Source organism: Gavialis gangeticus, unplaced genomic scaffold (assembly GCF_001723915.1).
Source record: "Gavialis gangeticus isolate Ggan-Ray unplaced genomic scaffold, GavGan_comp1, whole genome shotgun sequence".
In the NCBI taxonomy this organism is placed as follows: domain Eukaryota; kingdom Metazoa; phylum Chordata; order Crocodylia; family Gavialidae; genus Gavialis; species Gavialis gangeticus.
In genome coordinates, this window is record NW_017729022.1 from 46683799 (window position 1) to 46692390 (window position 8592).

Here is an 8592-nt window from a genome sequence, read left to right on the forward strand (position 1 = left end):
CAACAGAACCATAAGCCAACTGGCTGGAACCAAACAATAAGCCTACCGGCTGTAACAAAAAACAATAGGCCTACTGGCAATAACAAAACAATAAGCCTGCTGGCAATAACAAAACCATAAGCCTACCGGCAGTCACATAAAGTCCAGGCCCTCCTGGCTCTCTGGCCCAAGACTCCCGGTCAGGCTTCTCTCTGCCTTTACCATAACACCGCCCTCTGGGTGCTCAGGCTGCACTACTCTGCTAAGCTCTCCTGCAGCGCTCTTATACGCAGGCTGCTAGAAGGGAACTGCCAGCCAGGCTCCAGCCTGGCTGTTTATAAGGGCCCAGCCCTGCCCCCTTCTGGTCACATGACCGACCTGGTTGCTCCAGCAACCCACAGCTGAGCTGCTCTGGTGATTGGCAGCTGCTCTAATCCTTACTCAGGAACGGGGCACCCAAGTGCCCCCGTGACAGGCTGGTTTTGCTTCAGCACGGATCATAGTTGATCATCTTACATGTTTCAAGGTGGGGTGGCATATGATGTGCAGTTTTTCTTTCTGTATGGTTGTAGGTTGTGTATAGTATTTAGGTGGCTTGTTCAAAGACTAGGTCTGTTTTTATGCTGGAATGTCCTTGCAGGGTAAATGCAGTTTTTAGGTTGTTGAACTGTGTCACAAGTGTTCTCCCTAGAGTAGATGTCATAGTATCTGAGGGCCTGGCTAGTTTTCTTGGTTGCCTGGGATGATTATTGGTTTTATGGTACATGGGTTTTCTGTATATCATTCTTAAAAATATGCCATTCTGGATGTGGAGGATGGTATCTAGAAAACTGATGTTGGTATAAGAGTATTCCAGAGAAAGTAGAGGGACTCTTATTCTTAGATACTACCACATCTGCTCTAGGGAGAACACGTGACACCTACGAATAATGCTTGAGGAAGACCAGATGGCTGCAGACGGCTTACCTTAAGGTTTTCTTTAAAGGAAATTGGCTTTTGCTTCAGATATTATAGCCATAATAAATTCTCAGTCTTGCCTTCCTAATATTTATAATAAGAAGTTATATGAGTTTCAATTTTTGGAGTTCTTTATACTAGGAACTCTAGCTACTAGTGATAAGAATTAAGGATTCCACACCTCTAAAAATAAGGATTATTCATGTTCTTTCCCACAGGGGGTACCCCCTGCCCAGACAGCAGTAGGGAATGGCACCTTGCCATGGAGTTCCCTGTGATGGCACCAAGCTTCTTCACCCAGCCCTGCTCTGGCTCTGTCCTGCTGCACAGGGTCTTACCTGCTGGGCTGCAGAGGCCTTGAGTCCACAGTGGGCAGCCCACCCCTGCCCTCCCCAATGGACTCCCGTCGGGCTGTGCTGCCTGTTGTGGGGGGAGCCGGGCTCCATGCTCTTCTCTGCCACAGCAACCATTGCCTCCCATGGGTGGCAGACAAGGCTTAGGTGCTGCTGCTGGGAACAGGGAGCTGCAGACCCAGGCCCACAGCCCTGGCAGCTGGGGACACCTCCAGCAGAGCTGGGGGTGCAGGGGGCTGGGGGTAGGGAATGAGGGGCACTGTTGGGGCCTAGGGGGCTGTGGTTGGGGAGTGAGTGACACTAGCAGGGTTGGGGGGGCTATGGTGGGGAATTAGAGGTTAATAGTGGGGCCAGGGAGTTGTGGGTGGGGAGTGAGAGGCAATGGCATGGGCAGGGCACAGGTATATCAGGGCTGCTCAGTGCCACAAAGCAGTGCGGGGAGAGGGGAGACAGCTGCAGCTGGATTTGCATCCTAGTGAGTGAATGGGGCAGAAGGAGCTCTGATTTTTCCATGGTAAAAAACCCAAAATCAAACACCAACATTTATAGGTATTTAAAATTTATTTTATTATACAGACTGAGGCACTGGTAGGCATCCAAACTGCTTTACAATTGTGAATATATCAATAAAACATTGTGCTCAACTGATACCAATACATATAGTGTTTCATTTTAATCATGGAAAACCATGGATTTTGAGATTTTTAATCAGAGAATTTGCAATTTTTCTCAGATCATTTGTAGCTGTTTGTTTTTTTTTAAACAGAGAAAATCAGGATCCCTGTTTATTAGTGAGGATATTCTCTTAGCAGATGAATTACTGCTAGGCTTGCCAATAGCATATCAATGGAAACACCAATGTGTTAAAAAGAGATGGTATTTTTTCTTATGTCATTAAATACCTTCATCTGTTGTTCCTGAACTGGTGTGCCATCTTATTGCATATTTTTGTTGGATGTTGAATACATTAGAAAATCAGATGTTCTATCCTGGAAGTTTCTATGGATGATTGGATATCTGATAAGATTAATGGCCATGGCCAGAGTAGCGTGGAGATGTGGTTCCCCAGGGACAAGTAGCAGCAGGATACTTTGTGCTGCCGCTAGTTGTCCCTGGGGAACACCTGTGCCACGCACCCTCAGGCATGCAGCAGGTTACCCTAGGTGGGGTAGGGGAGGCTGGGGCCAACAACTGTGCTGGCCCCAGCAGCCTTACCTGGAGTCTGGGGGTTAGAGAAGCTGCAGCCATGTCGCTCCTGCAGCTTGGAGCCTGGCCAGCAGCTGGAGTATGGCTCCAGCTGGCCAGGTTCCTGTTTTGGGTGGCACGCGCTGCCCCGCTTTTTTTCTGTGTGGGTTTTTCTGACCCCAGGATCTCCAGGGGTCAACCCCCCCCACCACGTGCTGCAAAGTAGCAGTACAGGAAATGCCTGAACGTGTGGTGCGTGGCACTGCAGACGGGTGCGTGGCACCCCATACCACATGGCCGCACTTGTCTGGATGTGGCCAGTATGTCAGGGATCCCAAAGAAGTGAAATCTCATAATTTGAGAAGTAAGCCTGTGTGTGTATGCCAATTGTGAAATTTTTATTTAGATTGATACAAACTGTTGTGTGCTTGTTTTTTAACACAGGTTTACATAATTTGGGGAAAAATGTGTTTAGGATTCAGAACACCTATCCTAACCTTAAATCCATGTAACCTTGGAAATCAGTGTAACTAAGACGTGTCAGCATAATTTTTTCAGCAGAACTCAGGTTCTTCCAAGTAAACTGTGAGCTCATTTACATTGAGAACTCCCCGTTGTGACAAATCCCTTCTTTCCACCTGCTGTACAGATATGACAAAACCAAGGAAGACCAGGTACAAAGGTGTACTAATAGCAGCAAAGGAAATCATTATAAGGAAGAAGGAAAAGATCTGTCTTTACAAAGCATAGAACACATACACAAAGGCTACCTGCTAAGGCAAAGCAAATTGTGACATTATGCGCACTCTTTAAATGTGAACATGAGACAGTTTCAAATGTCTGTTTGAAAATAGTCTTCAAAACAATTCCCCCTACACTGGTGTAACTGCATTTTTTATAAGTTAACGAAGCATCTCAGTAAGGGTTTGTGGGAACTTTGAACAAATCAAAAACCAGAAGCTATTAATGAATGTTAAAAATAAGAAACATTTTCAGAAAGTTTTTTGTCCCTTGTACATTTGGAACTTGAAGTTTTCTTGTGGAACATAAAACAAGCCTGTTCTTCAGAAAGAATGTTGTTGACTTTGCAAGTAATTAAGATAATACTTTAATCAGAACAATTACCTGAAGCAAGTACATCAATTATGTAAGAAGATTAAAATCTCTACTGTTTGCCTCTCCTGCCCACTGATTTACACTGGTGAATTTTTTGGGGGTTTGTTTTGTTTGGTTGGGTTTTTTTGGATTGATGTATCATCATCTCTCCTTCTGCTGTATCATTACTTGCGATTCAAGAAACACCACTGAAAAAGCAGTGCCTCCTCAATATTTCTCTCAAAGTAGACCTGTTGCCTGGTGGTTGCAAAAACCGTCTGTGATAAGGCTGCTTATTCTTTTCAGGGAAAACAATACCCTTTGAATAGTAAAGCAAAGACATGCAATGGAAGTATCCATGTGCAACTCCCAGGATCCACACACTGACACATTTTTCTAGGAAGCTTAATAGGTAAGAAGTCAGAGGTTGCTCCCCTGTGCATATTCCAAAAAGGAATTGTTAAAGCAGATGTACATGCATGAGTTGTTTTTCTTTTCTTTTGGGGTAGTTGTTGTCTCTTGGCAACTACAGAACCTTGATGGTATTCTCCTTTTGCAAGCCACTTAGTTTTCCAGAAGTTCGCAGAACAATATAAAAAAGAATAGCTGGAAGCATCTTTTTTCCCTGTGCTAGTCCCCAAAGAGGAAGTGCTATTTGCACTGGCTTTTACGCTAACTGGCACTGGCTTTACACTATGCCAGATTCCTCCAACTGCTTGACATATCTTAGGATGGATGGGTGAAGGATCTCCATTAGAGTATCACACTAATTGTGATGCATCAATGTGATAGTCACAAAAATAAGTAAATGGTATTTGGGGTTGTATTAAGTATATAGCATGTAAGAGGTAGGTGACAATATCAATGTACTCTGTGCTGATTAGGCTTCACCTCATGTATTGAGCAGCTTTGGACTGCATATGTTAAGAAAGATATGAAATAACTGGAAAGGATGCAGAAGCCAGCACCAGATGATAAAATAGAATGCAAGCTGTATGAGGAAAGTTGGAGAGAACTAGATACATTCAACATGGTGAAAAGGAAACTAAGGGGGTGTGGGGAATTATAGCTCTTTTCAGATATTTGAAAGGCTTCTATAAAGAGGAGAGTAAGCAATAATTCTCCCTTGTCACAGAGGGCAGGACATGAAGCAGTGGGTTTAAATTGTAGGAAAGCAGATTATAATAAATCTAAGAAAAAAATCCTTATTTTCAGACAGTAGAACAATGGAGCAAATTGCCTAGGGGAGTGTGTGAAATCTTTCACTGGAGGTTTTCAAGAAGATGCTAGAAAGGCATTTGTCTAGGATGATTTAGACATGTCTTGTGTTTGTGTGTGGGGGCTGGATTGGATGATGTTTGAGGTCCTTTCCAACCATATAATTCTATAAAGGGTAAAGACCATATGACATAAATTTTTTTGTGGGAGGAACTGGATGCATTCATATAGCACCTTAGAAGTTCATGGGAGTACCAATAATAATTAAGAGGAGGCTAAGAAAAGCAAGGTCCCCACTGTGGCATTTCTGTTAGGTCTCTGACCTAACAGCTTTGGCACACTGCATCTGATCAATTCCAGAAAATATGGAAATAATAGGAAGGAGGGAGCCAGAAATGTAGTTTCAGTTTTCCTCTTACTGTCTGTGTTGTGGCAAGAAAAAGAGTAAGGGTATTGGCCATTCACGCATCCCTTCAAATTCTAGGGAAAGGGAAGTGTTTTGGAATAGGAGGGGTGTGTGACAAGGAGGAATAGGGACTGTGGAGATGGGAGTGAGGAGCAGTGGAAATAGGTGCACAGAGGGAAGAGTGGTGATAGAGGCAGCAGCACAGTAGGGAACTGGAGGGTCTAAAGTTTGGACTTGGGCACCTAAAATGGAATTCATGCAGAATTTAGGAGCCTAAGAGTTTTTGTGGTTCTGGGCCTTAGTCTGGTAGCTTGAAAAAGATTGCAAGTAAACGGCCAAATTTTCACGTTTCTGTAATGCCCCGGGCAGAAGAAGGCCTTGTAATTACTTGGCCACAGCAGGGTCAAGCCCAGCGTACAGGAAACTTTGGGCTTTGAGGAGGCACTGTAGTAACTCCTTTATAGGTTCCCTTGCAGCAGCTAGAATAAAAAGGAATATGACTAAAGAAGGAGCCTGTGTGGAGTAGCTGTTGTTGTGGGCTGGGGCTGCAAAGACTCCAGAGCCTCAGTTTTTCCAGGGCAGGGTTATGAGCTACAGGGAAGGGAACAGAATGTACCAGGCCTCAATTTAGCAGGAGGCGGTTTGCTCGTTGGTGACCTTTAAACAAAAATAATGTAGTTATTAAACACAGCCACTCATTGTTTTGCTAAGGAGAGCATCCCAGGAATAAGACCAGACCTTCCTTGTGCTCTGACAGCTCCTAATGAGCCCCGTTATATGATGGGATATTAAGGTTTTGTAATCCTTCCCCATGCTTCATCAGCGCTAGCAGATTTCCAGATACCACCAGATTTTTTTCCTAAGTCCCTTGACTCTCCCCTGGTATCCATGGCTGATTATTACTGGTACCAAGTCTCTAAATGGCTGGTCTGGCTAATCTGTCACCTCTACCTTGTTTGTCACCACTATACTCCTATTTGGTCCCTGCTTCAGGCTCCTCCTTTTCCTCTGTGTTTCCTCGTGTCTTTGGGAGTGGCCAATTTATATACCCATGGCAGCAGCCTTTTTGTTTCTTTGATTGCATTAATTCAAGGAAGGTTCTTTATACATTTAGGAAATATGCAAATGATAGATTAATCCCACTGCCTACCAGGCGTGATGGTTTGGTTTATGATCCCTGTGTGGTATTTACAGTATATTAGGTTTGATCCTTGCCTTCCTTGCACTGGTATAAACCAGGAGTAACTTGATGTCAATGGAGCTAGAACACTACAAACATAATGCAAACAAGATTGGAATAAAGCCTCCCTGATAAATCAGTTTCTCTCATAGAATTGAGAAAGAGAGCAAGAGGCAGAAGAAATTTTAAAAGATCCATTGAGACATGCATTGCTTTAGTGTACTAAGCACATGGTTTAATCACTAAAACTCCAGTCTTCATCTTACTTATTTCCTGCCTTTTGCTTATTTTCCCTTTTCCTGGGAAAGAGAGGGTGTCTTTACTTGCTTGTGAAAAGCAGTGAGCACATACTTGGAAGTTCAGGTAACTATTGGACAGGAGGGTGCTTTTTTAGATCAAACTAATGTATTCGCATTACAATAGCTCTACTTTTTATTTTTCTGTTTGTGTCATGCATAGATTCTCACACTTCATATTTGCATCCTTTTTTCAGTATTCCATCCTGTGGGTTGATTTATATGATGCTTTGAAATTAAGTTTCATAAGAGTTAGCTAATAATTATAATTCCTAATCAAACTTGTCATACCATCCCCAAGCTAAAATCCTCTTAATCTCTCATCAGAATACTGTTGGCTTTCTTGTTGTTTGCACTGTATACTGTACTGTAACATCTAATCTGCCTACCTAAAAAATTAAATGTATAGGTAATGAAATATTTGGAGTATCTAAAAAAAGAGAACCACCATACTAGCAATCCCTAAATTAGCTTTATGTGCTGCCTCAGAACAGATGCGTACTTTGCATTATTCAACAGCAAAATCAAAATCCTCTTCCAAATTAATTGCTGAAATCCCAGGTAAATGCTTGCTGAATTACACTTTGAAAAGTTGGGCTAGTGCAGACAAACACTGTGCTGAAGAAGTAAATGTATTCAGGACATCACTATTCTTTCTAAATATGACTGGGACAGTTTGTAAATTAGTGATACAAAAGCAGTTTATCTTGGAAACAGGCCTATGCTTCTTTCTTTTCACATCTTGAAATATACTATGTGCAGAGCAGCTGTCAAGCCAGATGAATAGCACACTAGAGAAAATCACTAGACATAAGCACAGGATGCATTGAAAATGGGACTCAGGAATAATTGCAGGAGAGGAAAACAAGTATAGGGTTTTTTCACTGTTGTTTTTTTTCCCTCCCAGCAGTTTTATGAATGTTCCAGGCACTATATAAATGTACACTGTATGAGAAAATGTGATTTAGTCCATCCTATCACTACCTTGTGTATATATAGGGCTGGATTAAAAAAATCCAAATCTTCAGGTGCCTAAATCCAAAATTATAATCCTGAAAACTGTTCATCTGCCATATAACTTCGGAGGCACTTAAATGTCCTAGGCATATTCACCTTTTCCTTAAAAATCCTTAGGCTTCACCTCCAGTAACATGCAGAATCCCTTCACTCCATACAGGATGGAGCAGGTAGCACATAAATTGACCTGGTATTGTATTATATAGGCTTTCCTCCATCTAGAGCTCCTGATGGGCCTGGCCTGGCCTGGCTGGCATTTTCAGAGCATGCCTTTCATACAACCACAGGACCAAACTCATTTCTGATGCAGTGGTGACCTCTTTCTCCTTTGGCTGGAAAAGTAGCCTTTCTTCTCCTTTAAGATAATAGACTCGTAATTTAAGCACTTTTTCAGGATGTTTGAGATGTCAGTTCAATTTCCTCCACATCATGAGGTGATTCAGTTTCGCATCTCTTTTTCCACCAGAGAGTTCCCTAAGCACCAGGTACAAGGTAAATGGGATTAGGACATTCTTCACTAAGGCTATACAAAGCATCAGGTGTTGATTCGATTTGGAGGAGATTCAGCCCGATTCAGCAGCTGAATCTCTGAATCCAAATCGAATCAGGAGACCAGTAAAAAGGTCCAAATTGATTCGGAGCTCTCTGAATCGATTAGGAAAAGATTCAGAGAGCCTTGGAAATTCGGGCAGTCCCCGCTTGCTACCACAGGGAGGTGAACCTGGACTTTGTGCTGATTACGTAGGGGGCAGGGGAGCAGAGAGCTGAAGGAAGGGAAGGGGGCCATGGAGGGATCCCCAATAGGCCCCATCCCCTGCCGGCTCCCTGAGTCCCCTGAGCACCTGCCAGCTCCTGCTCGGTCCCAGCTCCCGGTTCTTTTAAAAAAAAAAAAAAAAAAAAAAAAAA